This window comes from Mus pahari, chromosome 22 (genome assembly GCF_900095145.1).
Source record: "Mus pahari chromosome 22, PAHARI_EIJ_v1.1, whole genome shotgun sequence".
Taxonomy (NCBI): Eukaryota; Metazoa; Chordata; class Mammalia; order Rodentia; family Muridae; genus Mus; species Mus pahari.
The window spans coordinates 40,531,224-40,539,619 of record NC_034611.1 but is presented as its reverse complement, the minus strand read 5'-3'; the positions used below and the strand labels follow the sequence as shown (position 1 = coordinate 40,539,619).

The 8,396-nt window shown below is 45.6% G+C and overlaps 1 protein-coding gene across 4 annotated transcripts in view; it reads right to left on the bottom strand.

Annotated features, from left to right (window-relative positions):
• Nucleotides 1-7,622, bottom strand: part of Cnr1 (cannabinoid receptor 1) — a 24,419-nt gene extending 16,797 nt beyond the window's left edge. Inside the window, exon 1 of one of the 4 annotated variants that reach the window (XM_029533313.1) lies at nucleotides 7,565-7,622. The gene's annotated coding sequence lies outside the window, so the exon portion shown is untranslated. Of the gene's footprint in view, nucleotides 1-4,144; nucleotides 4,352-5,697; nucleotides 6,264-6,870; nucleotides 7,152-7,564 lie in introns of those variants that run through there. The other 3 variants (XM_029533312.1, XM_021222151.2, XM_029533311.1) reach the window with 3 other exon arrangements.
• Between the last annotated feature and the right edge of the window lie 774 nt (nucleotides 7,623-8,396).

Genomic DNA, 8,396 nt, shown 5'->3' with positions numbered 1-8,396 from the left:
CTGTCCTGGAACTCACTCTGTAGACCAGGCTGGCCTCGAACTCAGAAATCCGCCTGCCTCTGCCTCCCGAGTGCTGGGATTAAAGGTGTGCGCCACCATGCCCAGCTCCTTTTTATCTCTTCATGTGTACTTGCTCATTACTTGTGCAAGGGGTAAAGAAAATATACCAATTCTGGCTACTGACACATTGAAAGGAGTTGATATTTTAACCAACCAAAATAGTCACACAGCATTCAACCGAGTGTTCCTTACATAGAATAGATAGATTTGTTTTTTTAAAGAATGCTGTATGAAAAGCAAATATAAATGGTAAAGACAGAATATCTCAAATTTTAGAATACTGATTTACTTGCTATGGGACTGTAAAATTATCAAATACAAATGTCCAAAAAGGCAGAGACTTAGAACACAATTTTCAACGATTTTTAAGTATACTGGGGTTTCTCAGCAGTCTGAACACAGCACTTGTTCCAACTCCATTATCACACTGACTACAATTCTCCTGTTTAAAAGTATGGCTCCAAATAATGGCTAGAGAAGTGGTAATGGGTGGAGCGGGACCTTCCCATTGAAGCATAAACTGAAAAACTAAACATCCCAGTTACGTTGTATTTTAATTATATTTAAATACCCATATACAGTTTGTGAGAGCATTTGTCAGTATATTAAACCACCACAACAGATTGCCTGGCACAGCTCTGAGAGATGCCTCTGCTTTTCTTTAAAAAGCAATAGCATGGAATTTGCTAGTAGGAAAAAAAAATAGCTATTACATTATCAAATATAGGAAATTATACTGCACCTTCTCTCCAAAGTTTAAAAAAAAATGATATTTTTAAATGCAACTTAGAGTTAATAAAGAGTAGTAAGGAATCAAGTCAAAAGGACCAAATCTGTTCAGCTTTCATACCTATAGATAAATAAGCATGCAAACAAGAGGAGGAAGGTAACCTTAAATAATAAGATATTCAGCTGTTGAGGGGAAAACTCTCCTTTGAGTTAGAAAAGGGGAGATTAAACTCAGTCCATTTTCCCCTCCAAAAATTGCAAAATCTCATTTATGAAACTTATTCAAAAGTACAAAATACAATGGCAGTGATGCGGGCAGTGCAATGAGATACAAACAAATGCTTGTCTGAAAACCCAGAGTTCTCATAGGAAGAGTTCCAACACATTTAGTCAAAACTAAATGACACCAAGACAAAGAAAGCAAGACTTCAAAAGGATTCTTAAAGTGTAGGTGTTAAAAAAAAAAAATCTCTCCAACTGAGGCCAGCGTAGAACTCAGGTCACTACCAGGACAAATGTCAGGCCCATTTGCTCATGTACAGTGAACAACCAGTTCTTCCTTAAAAAGAAAAAAAAAAACCACAACTTTTAAAACTCAACTACTGTAGTCCTCAAGAATTTCATTGTCACTTTCCAATTAAAGTCTGTCCCAATGTTGTTCAACACTCATCTATGCGGAAAAGTCCTCAAATTTAGGGAAAGAACCAGTCTGAGACCAAGAACATTTGTACATACAACCAGATGTCCTAGAGAAAATTCTGTATTGGAATGTGCTCTATTCTGCCAGGATACCCTGTTGGGGGAAGAAACATGACCCAGGAAAGCTTTTAGTAGGTATTTTCTGCTCCAAATTACAGGCAATTACACTAATTTCATTCAAGGAATGGCTCTGATATGTTATTACCCATCTATCTTGAGCACACCTATTATCCATGTGTCAGGCTCAAGGAAAACATTCATGTAACATTAAGCAACTGAATCATGGTGAGAGGTGATGGCCAGCACTAAAGTTAATCCTCCTCTTTTGCTCACCTATATTTCTTATTATTTGAACATCCTTGTAATAACATGATAACATTTGAAATATGAAGCGAATGGGGGCTATTGTAACATGTACTTTGTGATTTTCTGCCAATTGGTATAGTTCTAATATCCAAAAAATATGAATTATCAAGACTGGCAAAGAGCTGTCTTAAACCCATCATAAACATTGGTGTTTATGATAAAGTTATAATCAAGTGTGGTGATGGTCCTCCTCACCCTAGAGCAAGATCTTAGGGCCCCTAGAGTAATGCACAAGATTCTTAGGGCACAGAAGACCAGAGCACATCTGCACCTATCCTGGAAACAAGCAGCCTTGTCTTAATTCAACATGAAGACTCCCTCTTTCTTGGAGTCTTCTGGGTCCATCTGTATAGTTGGTTTGAACTTGGACATTTTCCCAAAGTTGCAGTAGTCATTTAAAAATCAGAATGGTATTTTCACATATCTTAAAAAGTCACTGTACCTAAAGTTTTATTTGACCTAGAACACACATCAATGAAAATGTTTGTTCGTGCATAGGTTAAAAAAGTGTGCCTACACATTCAGTTTTGTGACTTATGCAGTATAAGAGTTTGAAAGCATTGATATTCTGGATGACATTTTTCACTTCTTTTAATCCAAGAAATATTTTAGAATCTGAAGTGAACTTTATAAGACAAATCTAATCTAATCTAAGAACATACAGCTAAGTGAATTAGTTATTAAAGAATTAGCAGTTCAGTGGTGAAGTGTTGAAGTCCCAACCCACACAAAACAGAATCTGTACATTTATAACATAAAGTTAACATTTTTATAAGAACAGGATTGGGAAAGAACTGGAGATCTGAAGAAGATACAAAAACCCAGAGTTCAAATACATAAACGATGCTTTTTATTTCCTTGTGTCCTTTTCATTATCTACCAGCCAGTAAGGAAAAAAATAAGCACAACTCTGAAAATACAGGTATGCAGTCTGTGACTCAGCCCTGGTGGTTTTTTCAAAAACTCTGCAGTCTTGGTTTACAGAAAAAAGAAAAAAAAAAAAAAACAAACCAGAATTATAAATAATTTAAATCCAGAGGCTGGTTTCACTCTACCGGACCAGTCAGAAATGATGACTACCAAAATAGGAGAGACAAGTCTTCAACTGGGAAGACCTAACATCCTTTAAAAATGCTGGGAACCCAAGCTCTGAACTGTGCTCCTTATGCAACCAACTACCATACTTACCCCCCAAGAATAACAGGCAGCCTCTAAGAGGAGAGACTATGAGAAGCTAACCAAATTCGAGAAGCTATGACCAAATTGTTCTTTACTAATTACATGTTATTAGGTATAACTAAATCCAGTTTGCTATTTTTTTTTCCTTGTAAATTCCCGAATAGCTAGTTATGGGGAAATTATTTATCAGGCCAACTGTTTTCTGGGAAGAAGCATTTGGTAAGTGCCATGAACTCTAAACTGCCAGTATAAGCTCTATTTCATAATACTTTCTTCTTATATAGTAAATCCAACTCAAGTTTCAAAGACCAATACATAAGACAAACCAAGGAACCTGTCTAAATACCCTGGTAGTTAGTGATAATTCTAAGTCAAAGCACAGGAGAACGTCGTAGATTGTTTTGAAGGGTTTCACAGGCTTTGCTTTCGTAATTAATAAGCTGACAGAGCATACTAAACACTTATCAACACAATCAATGAGGCTGCTTCCTTCTTGAGGAAACAGATAAAACGATTCATGGAGTTTTCCTTCAGAATTGTCTGTAATACATAATAGGTCACAAATAGCATGGTTCTTTTGGAAATTTTCATTCCGAGCAGTTTCATCTGGATAACATTTAACAGTTTCACTATTTTAACATTTTGAAATGCCAAAAAAAAAGAACACACTGATCCTGCAGTGAGGCTTATTAGAGAAGAGCAGTCTCCCAGGCAAGCCAGCAAGGAACACAGTCCGCTGGGAGACGGGTGACAGGGGGGGAAAGCAGAAAACACTGGAGAACAAAGTCAAGTCCCGCTCCACCATGAGGTCTGATTTCCCCCAGAATTAAAACTTCACACACACAATTCATCACCTATGGCTTAATTAAGCTTCTAGTCACAGCATCCATTTCTAGACACAGCCACTGATGCCATTAAATTTGGGGGGCAGGAATATCAGATGTGTCTTCTTAACAATGAGCAGGCAAGCATAGTCATTTTGAAAGGTCAGAAGTGAGCATTCCCAACATGTGGCATTGTTGCACCCCCATGTAGGATCAGAAACACAATGAACCCCCCCCAGTAGACACTCATACATACATACATAATACATACATGCATACATACATACCTCAGCCATGGCTGTTCCTTGCTTGAAACGGGAGACATCTTTTGAAGCAATAAAAGACCCTGCTCACAGTAAGTTCTCCTAACGACCTAAAATGATTAGTTTTTTTTTTTCTTTTAAACCATATCAACATGAAGCCTCTTTCCCAGCTAGAGCAACTGCTACTGTGCCTAAAAACAACAGCCCGCAGTATGTGCTGCTTAGCATTCTAGAGGTGCACACATTCTGTTCCTGTGTGGATGTAATCAGAAAAAAAAAATATATATATATATATATTTCTCTCAGTTAAGAAAGTATTCATGGTCTTTCCTTTTGATAAAATTGCTCATAACTGAGTTAGAGAAGGTGGGGTATGGAGGGAGTGGGGGGCAGAGAAAAATCGATCAGTAGATCTATCTCCCTTTCAAATTGTCAAAAGCTGGGATTAGAAGACCAGCAGTTTAAATCAGACAGTCCTGTGGGAACCTCGGAGGTCGGCTACTCCTAGTTTCTCAATTTTCTGCCAAACAGACTGATGTCAGGAGTGACCCCACAGATAATCAGTACCCACTGAGTCTCCTCTGAGCATGTGCATCTCCCCATTGTTCAAAGGAATTAAGTTGGCAATAAAAATGAGAAGTTATGGGACCCAGAGAGGTATCTTTCAACATCCTTAAAACCAGTAAATCTGCTCTAATCTCTTATTGGATTAAATGTCCAAGGAGATTTAATATGCCAAGAAATAAACAAAGGCAGGAAGAGCTAGTAGCTCCTATTTGGAAGAAAAAGTAAAAGGATAGGAAATACAATGTTTCATAGATAGGTTATTAATTTTTTCTCACCTCTTTGAAACCTTTGGGAGATAAACCATGTACTACAATTAGAAACACGCATGTTGCTTTAAACTTTGAAATGACCAAACAGCAGTTTCTCACATCTATCATAGCAAACATATGCATTCAGAAGATGCTCCATTTGTGACCTGTAAGCCTTAACCAAGAAACATCCTTTTAAAAATAAAGCATCAACTTTATTCGCCTGGTGCCAGCTCTTAGTTTCATGTTCCTATAACGTTCCATCACAGGTATTAAGACTATACATATTAGTTTTTCCTTAAACAGAGATGGCTGCGGAAGCTATCGTTCTGTATCAAAAGTTCCTTATTTAACATAGATTTCTTTACACGACATTTAGTATTTAATTGAGTCGTTTTCTACATGTGGTGCAGAGACATGTATTCCTCTGGAAGACTTAGTTTCTGATACGGCTAAAAGACATCAAGCATCAACTCAATTTTCCAAACATGCACAATTACACATTTTCTACAAACAGACATCAGTGTATGCAGAGCTAGGTGCACATCCAGTAAATTGTAAATGGTAGAAGCCTTCAGAAGTAGCTTAGACCACAGGTAACAAGCTGGGACTACACAGCTAAGTAAACACCACATTAGCACGATTTGCTCTCCTGGAACACGGAACAAGAACTCCGCGTAGGACACCAGGGGACCACTGGCCAGTACCGAGGGGGCGGGAGGCGGAAAAGCTATTCCCAAACGCCACTGTGCCAGGTCTTACCCTTCGCATCCCCCGGTCCACGGGCCAGAAGCTCCCTCGGCACCTGTCGCCCAGCCAAGGGGCTGGCTCTCTGCTACAAGGAAATTTGCCCCCAGACTCTATGAGAGCTCTGCAGACAGCCCAGGCTCCCGCCTGAGCCAGGGGAAGGCTCTGGCGCCAGGGGAGCCAGAAGGAGGCGGAGGCGGAAAAGAAGTGGAGAAGGTAGAGGCAGCAAGCGAGCAGGGGAGGCGGCGCGGGGAGCGGTGGGGCGGGGTGGAGCGGGGCGTGCCCGCGGCGATCGGTCAGTAAGTCAGTCGGTCTGCGCGCCCGCGTCCCCGGCCTCTAGCACCCGTGCGCCACGGGCCCCGGGACTGGCGCCCCTGGGCTCGGACAGGCCCGCTTCGTTCCCCGGCTCTCCCCGGCGTCCCTCTGACCGCGCTGGCCGGCCTGGGGCCGCCCGCTTGGGCCAGCCCGAGCGCCCGTCGCCGCGCCCTGCTTGAGGTCCCTGCCTCTCCCTCAGCTCGCGCGCTGTCTCTGGCTCGCTCTCGCTCCAGTCCCATTTATGAAGCGTGGTCCCATCACGTGTTAATGAGCCTTTGTCCTGCCCTGGCAGCGGCGGCAGCAGAGACTCCGCCAAGGGATCTGCGCGGGGAGGGACCGGCGCGCGGCGCCCGCGGCTCCAAACTTTGCTGCGCGGTACCCGCCGCGGCGCTGGCCCGGGGGCTAGGAGGGCCGGCCCTGGCGCTAGGCGCCCACTGTGTCATCTTCACTCTGTGCCACCAACGACCCCGCGGCCTCACCCTGCTCTGCTCCCTGGCGCCCTCCCACCCTGGCGGGGCCAAAGGGGACGCGTGCCTCACTGCCCGCGACCTCGGGGCCGTTAATCACCAGCGCTGCTCATTGCCAGGACCTCACTGGAGGTCACGCGCCCGGCGGTCGGGATCGGGAAGCAGGGCGGCAGGAAGGCCGGCCAAGTGAGGTCTCCGCCCGACCCTCCCCTCCGCGCCGCCTCCAGTCCTCAGCTACCTGGCTGCAGCCATCAGCCCTCCGCCCTCGGGGCGCACGGCGTCGCCTGGGCGCCTCCCGCGCTGGCTCGCGCGACCACCCGGGCGCGCCCAGCCTCCAGCCGTGGCCTCACGAGCTCGGCTCCGTGGGCACCCGGCGCCCCCTCCCCAGCCCTGGCACTCCCCGCACCTCCTGCTCGCGGGGAGATGCCGCCTCGGCGGGCGGGGGCTCTTCTAGGGTGGGAGCCTGGGGACCGGCGGTGCGCCCGGCCGCCGCCGCAGGAATTAGGGGACATGCTCGTTAATTGGTTCCACTCCGCCGTCTGCCTCTTGTGTGCACGGATCAAACCTTAATTGGTCTTTACATTTATCACGGCGAATTGCAACCCTATACACGAGCGTCAGCCCGCAGCTTCAGCCGAGGGGGCCATTCTCCGCTCGGGCCCCGGGGACCGGGCGGTTGTGGCTACAGCTGAATTGCGTTTTAGACCTCGTTCTCCCTGGAGAGTTGGGAGCAGTCGACTCGTAGGGTTTCCACCTGACGGAGCCACATCAAGTCAGGTCCAGGAGCCCAGCTGTAGGCACAACGTTCGGTTCCTAGGCCCTCAAGGTAGCAGCTTGGCATTCATTTCAAGACGCCTTGCTCAGATTCGAGGACGCCTAGCTCAAACAGCATCCTACAAGGCCTCTTTTTACTAATTATCCCTGACGTCCTACCCCCACCCAGAGCCAAACGCTCAGTGTATCTGGCCCCTATTTTGAATCTGGTGACTAGGATCCCAGAGGGTGAGCCTAAAGGAAGAAGGAACATAGAGGGTAGAGGAAGCTGCAGAATTCGGGGGAGGAGAGACTGCTCTGAGAAGGAAAGCCTGAAATCTTCCTACCTACAGGTCGAGCTGAAGAAAGGCTTCCAGCAGAGCGCTAGCTGTCAGAATATCTCTGAGACTGTTTTCCACTAGAGAGAGTAGTTTCCATTTCCATGTGAGGAGATGGCCTTTTGAGACAGAGTCCACAGCTGAAGCAATCAAGTTGTAGGTAAATATAAACAAAGATCTGACAGACCAATCCGTAGAGGGAGAAATGCTTAGGAAAGATGATTGGGTGGATGTGGGATACCGTTTGAGCCTTAAACCTGCTGCTTAGGTACAGGCTCTGCTTTGCCTCCCCCCACCCCACATACATCTCCAGCATGAGGGCAGCTCTTTCTGAAGATTTACAGGAGAAAGAGGCTTCGTCGTCGTCGTCGTCGTTGTCGTCGTCGTCGTCGTCGTCTGCCCCTTTCTTTCAGAGGTCAAAGTTGCTATTTTAGCCCCACCTCAGATTCCTAGCAGAAGCAAACATTTGGGGGAGACATTGCTTTTTTCTTGGGACCTCCCAGACTCTAGAGAAGTCTCAACAGGGCGGCCTGCTAGCCAGGAAGCAGGCAGTTCTTGCTCTGCGTGGTCAAGTCAGGGAGCGGGGCTCCTCCATGATTCCAGACAGCAAGCGTTCCTGTGGGTGCTGGTGCTATTTATCCACTTGGGTGGCTCAGCACTGCTGGTCAGCATCATTCAGGTGTTTAACCCAGACAGACCCTGGTAGTACGTAGGGGACCTTCTTCCCCATATTGCCCCATATTGTCTTGGTGGCCCATATCATATCTGGAGGAAGAAGTCATTTAGTCATTTGCAACCTGTGGGAGGTACTCTACATAAGTCTTTTATCCACACCAGCTTT